The sequence below is a fragment of the Alexandromys fortis genome, unplaced genomic scaffold (assembly GCF_014885135.2).
Source record: "Alexandromys fortis isolate MF-2015 unplaced genomic scaffold, M_Fortis_MF-2015_v1.1 scaffold_31, whole genome shotgun sequence".
Taxonomy (NCBI): domain Eukaryota; kingdom Metazoa; phylum Chordata; class Mammalia; order Rodentia; family Cricetidae; genus Alexandromys; species Alexandromys fortis.
In genome coordinates, this window is record NW_026067974.1 from 727,807 (window position 1) to 733,998 (window position 6,192).

Consider the following 6,192-nt stretch of genomic DNA (forward strand, 5'->3'; position numbering starts at 1 on the left):
CAGCAACTAGTCCGGAACTCCCCCATTAACATTCTTTAAATTTGTATTTATTTCGCCTTTTAGTTATTTAGTTATTTGGCTTTTCGAGCCAGGGTTTCTCTGAATAGCTTTGGAGCCTGTCCTGGCACTCACTATGTAGACCAGCCTGGCCTCAAACTCAGAGATCCACCTGCCTCTGCCTCTGGAGTACTGGGATTAAAGGTGTAAACCACCACCACCCACACCATTAACATTCTTTATCTAGATTTAAAAACAGTCTCCTAGCATCTGCAGCCTGCTACCGAGAGAGAAGCTCACAGAGTCCTATGCCCCTTAGCACAGCACAGATTTATGTGTTGGGTTGGTCTGGGCCAGCTAGGGGAAAACTGTAACTTTCTGGAGATGTGGGTGGATGAAAAGGGTCGGTGTAGACCTACTGCCACCAGGCGGTCATTCTGCAGAAGTGACAGTCACTGACCACAGACAGATGAACTATCATTTTGGTAGGAGACCAAGAGTGCACCTTAGGCTTCAAGCTATATATACCACCAGGAGTTTGTTCTTACTGCCCCATTTGGGAAAATTTGCAAAACAAAGATTTTTCTTAGTATTTAAAATGTCACTAAATCTATATAAGCTTCGGGACCCATAAAACAAGCCCTACTCTGGCTGGGTGTGGTGGCTCATACCTTTAATCCCAGCAGAGGCAGAGGAATCTCTGTGAGTTCGAGGCCAGCCTGGTCTCTAGGAAGGCCAAGGCTTCACAGAGAAATCCTGTCTCAAAAGCAACAACAACAACAACAACAAACCCAAAAAACAAAAAGCAAAGCAAAATAAACAAAACCCAAGCCCTACTTCACCTGGTAGTGGGGCACGGCTGCCTTACAGGTGTCACTTCTGGATTAGTTTTTGTTTGATTTTGTTTGAGAGGATCTTACTATGTAGCTCTGGCTGACCTCGAACTCTGTAAACCAGGTTGGCCTCAAACTCACAGAGATCTGCCTGCCTCAGCCTCCCAAATGTTTGGTCTAAAGGCATGCCCTACCACACCTAACAGGTGTCATTTCTAGAAAACAAAGAGTCACTATTCTTTTTATTTAAAAATTCTGTTTATTTATCTTACTGTATGGCTGGGGATGAAACTCGGGGTCTCACATATACTAGGCAAGTGCTTTGCCACTGTACTAGATCCCAGCTCTCAGGATCACTGATTAAAGAAAAAAGATCATGTCAAGAGGATTGGTCCACGGACTCCGGTGTGAGCGGTTGTGAAACTCAACATGAACAGTGCACGAGCCTGCTTTCTCTTTCAAAGTGTGGCCTGGATGCAAAACTCTGAAAGCTAGAACTAAGAACGTTCATGCAAACTTTCATTGAAAACTTGAGAAAGCTGTTTACCCTATTTGCAGACTTGTTAGAAATGCAGCTCAGGGCCCCACTCCAGACCAACCTAATCAAAACCTGCCTTTCTCAAAGTCGCTAGGAGCTTTACCCCCAGATTCACAAGCCCTGACATACCTCATCCTCGGTTAGCTGGTGAGCCAGGAATCCCGTTAGAATGAGTCTAATCAGCAAACACTCCAGCAGGCAGCTGCTCACTCCTGTGCCCTTGGCTGTGGAAAAGAGCCAAAGTCACGCAGACCTCCAGGGCAGTTATGGGCACAAAGTGTTGGTCTCTCCTTTGTGCTGGAGCCTCCTCCAGGGCAGCCACCTGTTAGTGGGAGGAAGCTGGGCAGCTTGTGATGCTGTCTTGTGAATTGTGAGGTGTGATTTAACTGCGGAACGCTCTGCTCCTAAGTGTGGAGTCCTCAGAAATCTTTGTCTGCTGCACAACCGCTGTGCAGTGCTAACACACTAACCAGCTCTTCACAAGGCTGCTTATGCCCCACCCCCACCCGAGACAGGATCTCACTGTGTAGCCCGGACTAGCCTGAACTTGAGATCCTCTTGCCTCCACCTCCCAAGTGCTGAGATTCCGCGTGTGAGCCACCACTCCCAGAAAAGGCTTTCTGTTGAGTCTTATGGCTGGTTCCATTTTGCAGGAGACAGTTGAAGCCCCAGAAGATTATAAAGAAGTCTCATTGAGGCAATGGACAGCCAGAGGTAGAATGGACAAGACACACTCCATGCATGATGGGGTAGGAGAATATTTCCACACAGTGTGTCCTAGAAAGGCCTCAAAGGGAAGCTGGACTCAGGTGGTATGGTCAGATGTGTGCAGGCAGTTACAAGTGGCCCATGGTCACTATAACCGTCTTTGTCCTAACTTGACATTATTCATCCATGCTCTTAGCTAGACAACTCGCTAAGAACCAGTGGTACCAGGTGGGTGTGGGCAGAGACAGGCCCAGTTCCTGCCCTGAAAGAAGCCCAGTGAGATCGACTCAGACAAGTAAACAGAGTTGGGAGGATAAGTCTAGGTTGGGACATGCACTCCATGTGTACCGTGGGGGCTGAAGGTATGGGTGTCCTGAGGCGCATGCTCAGCTAGACAGGAAGGCAGAACCTGATATCCTGGAGAAGAGAAAAGTACCGCATCCTCCCTTCCCTGCCTTGCACCCTCCTTGCCCTGGACCCATTCAGTAGGGTGTGTGTGTGTGTGTGTGTGTGTGTGTGTGTGTGTGTACACGCGCGTGTATGTCTTTATGGCAAGGTCTCTTTATGTAGCCTAAGCTGGCCTGGAACACACTATGTAGACCAACTGTGCAACCCTACAATTTTGTTGTTGTTGTTGTTGTTCATTTTTATTTATTTATTCATTTATTTATTTATTTATTATGTATACAATGTTCTGTCTGTGTGTATGCCTGCAGGCCAGAAGAGGGCACCAGATCTCATTTCAGGTGGTTGTGAGCCACCATGTGGTTGCTGGGAATTGAACTCAGGACCTTTGGAAGAGCAGGCAATGCTCTTAACCGCTGAGCCATCTCTCCAGCCCCCTCATTTGGTTGTTTTTTGAGGCAGGGTTTCTCTGTGTAGCCCTGACTGTCCTAGAACTCATTCTGTAAACCAGGCTGACCTTGAACTCTTGGAGATCGGCCTGCCTCTGCATCCTGAGTGCTGAGATTAAAGGTGTGCACCACCACCTCCCGGTATATAATTCATATGCTGTGTATGGAATACGTACTATTTCTTTCCTCCCATTTAAAGCAATTTCTGGGACTAAGGAGATTGTTCAGCAGGTAAGGGCATTTGACATCAAGCTGGGGCACCTGAGTTCAGTCTTTGACATCTTCACGGTGAAAGCAGAGAAACAACTTGTACAGGTTGTCTTTGGGCATGTGCACCCCTCATGAGTTTTAAACTATTCAAATGAAGCAATTACCTATTTATTCCTGATCCCAGATTTCCAGCACATGATGCTACAGTTCTCATGATTTCAACAAATGGCTGGCATCTTTAATGTTGTTTTTGGCTGATAAAATCCCGTGTGCTTTTTTTTTTTTTTTTTTTTGAGACATGGCTTCCCTGTGTAACACTCCCTGAATGGAGATCCACCTGCCTCTGGCTCCCAAATTCTGGGATTAAAGGTGTGCGTCCCCACCTCCCGGCTCCCATGCACTTCTTAAACAAGGGTGCTATTTACAGAGATGTTGATAGAACATAGGAAAACCACCTGGGATAGGTTTATAGACCCCAAGGCTAGTGACAAGAGCATAGTTCAACAAGCTGAACTAGGTCTGAGGGACAGTTGTGTGGAGTGGCTCAGGGCAGGCTGTGACCTATGTTCCTGGAGTGTGAGGGGAGGGAGGAGGAAGTAGGACAAAGTCCAGCTCCACTTTTCTCCTTCCTTCTACTTCCTGCCAATGCCTCTCACTTCAGAATCAACCAGAATCTAGCTGGAAGCAGAGAGCAAGGGGCTGGTGGATGCAGTTCATAGAAGTCGGGTTCCTGCAATGTAGGGCAAGGTGAAGAGGGGCAGAGGGTGGATATGGACCAGCTGCCAAATGTGTTCAGCCTGTACTCTCTAGTGTTCTGGGCTAAACTACCCTTCCCTCATTTCATACGCCGAAATTCTAACCCTAAATCCATGAGAATATGACTGCCTTAGGAGAAAGTCTTTAAAGCAGCAATTGAGTTGAAATGAATACATAAGTGTGGATCTTAATCCAGTATAACTGGTGTCCTCATTTGAGATTACAACACACATATCAGCCAGGCAGTGGTGATGCACGCCTTTAATCCCAGCATTTGGGAGGCAGAAGCAGGCGGATCTCTGTGAGTTCGAGGCCAGCCTGGTCTACAGAGCGAGTTCCAGGATAGCTAGGACTGTTACACAGAGAAACCCCATCTCAAAAAAAAAAATATCAAAACCAACCAAACAAAATCCACACACATATCTTTGTTCACAGACTATGTGAAGACGAAAGGAGAAAGCAGATATCTATAAAGATACAAGGCAAAGAACCACACTACAGCCCAGCCCAACCAACGTGATGGTATGTGCCTGTAATACCCACGACTGAGGAGGCCGAGGCCAGAGAATTGCAGAGATTGGGCCCAGTCTGGCCTATAGATTGAGTTTAAAGTTACTCTGTGCATAAGGCTTTATAGTGAGATTGTCCCCTCCAAATTGCAAGATAGGGACTTACATAGCCTAGTTTGGCTTCGAAGTTGCTTTGTTGAGGAGGATGTCCTTCAACTTCGGATTCTCTTGCTTCTGCCCCTGGAGACCTGGGACGGCACACATGCATCATCGTATTTTATCTTATTTGATACTGGGTTTTGTATGCACTACGCAAGCACTCTACCAACTTAGCTGTATCCATAGACAGATAACCCATCTCAATAACCCACCACCACGATCTGGGCACGGTGGCAAGTGCCTTTAACGCCAGCACTTGAGAGGCAGATGCAGGTAGATTTCTGTATTTCAAGGTCAGCATTGCCTACACAGTAAGTTCCAGGCCAGGCAGGCTACTTAGTGGTACCCTGTCTAGAAACAAACATCAGCAAGCAACGGGCTAAAGTGATGGTTCATTAGAACACAGACTGTTCTGGTAGAGTCAGGCAAGAGCTTGTGTTTAAGTGCTAGTGGATAGAATGGGTCACTTGTCCCAGCTAAGGCAGAAGGATCACAAATTCAAGGGTAGCCTGGGCAACTTAGTGAAATCTTGTCTCAAATGAAAAGTGAGGGGGGGCTGGAGAGATGGCTCAGCGGTTAAGAGCATTGCCTGCTCTTCCAAAGGTCCTGAGTTCAATTCCCGGCAACCACGTGGTGGCTCACAACCATCTGTAACGGGGTCTGGTGCCCTCTTCTGGCCTGCAGGCATACACACAGAGAGAATATGGTATACATAATAAGTAAATAAATAAATATTTAAAAAAATGAAAAGCACGAAGAGGGCTGGGAGTGAGTGTAACTCGATGGTAGACTACTTGCACCTGGGACTCTTGGCTTCACTCCTCCTATAAGGTGATCTGTGGGATGCCATCAAAGGCCACACTCCCGATGGCCATCACAACAGCGGCACTATAACCACCACGGGACGGTTGCTGACCAGCACTCACTGTGTATCCTGTCCCTTTCAACCGACTCTAGAAGACATACAGCCCCCACTGTCCATCCTTTCTGTCCCCAGCTACCCAACATCTGCATCCTGGGTTATGAGCGAATGAATGTGTGCTGGGTGTGGGGTTCTGATCAGCCATGTCCCCGCACCCCCAAGGGTTCCTCTTTGCCCACCAATGTTCTGGGTGGATTAAATGTGACAATAGGAAGAGAAATTTCAGAAGTTCCGGATGGATCACCCCAGGATAACCCACGGAGAAAACCCTCCACGTTGTAATTTCTTCTGAATTGAGAATTTATGTCTTTGGCTTTCCTCCATGAACTCAGAATGAACCTCTCTTATTCTCTTGCAGCATAGACTGTCCTAGCTTACAGGGGTAGGCCTTGGAGGGAGAAGAGAAGCGTGTCTGTAGACTAGGTCGGCAGATAGCTCTGACACAGACAGAATTAGAATGTTGTTAAGGACTGGGAGAGTTATATTTAGCTAGGAGCATGTTTACTCTCCAGAGATGATGACTCCCCTAGATCTTAGGGACTAGGACCTAGGAACCCTTCACAGCTGACCCAGGGGCCAGAGTCTGTCCTTTTCCTTTTGCTTTTTAGGTTAAATACAGAGCATAGTGTCCTGGTTTATAGGTAGTGGACTTGCAGGCACATATCTTTTCTTCTTTCTTAAGAATTATTTTATTTTAAAAACCCTC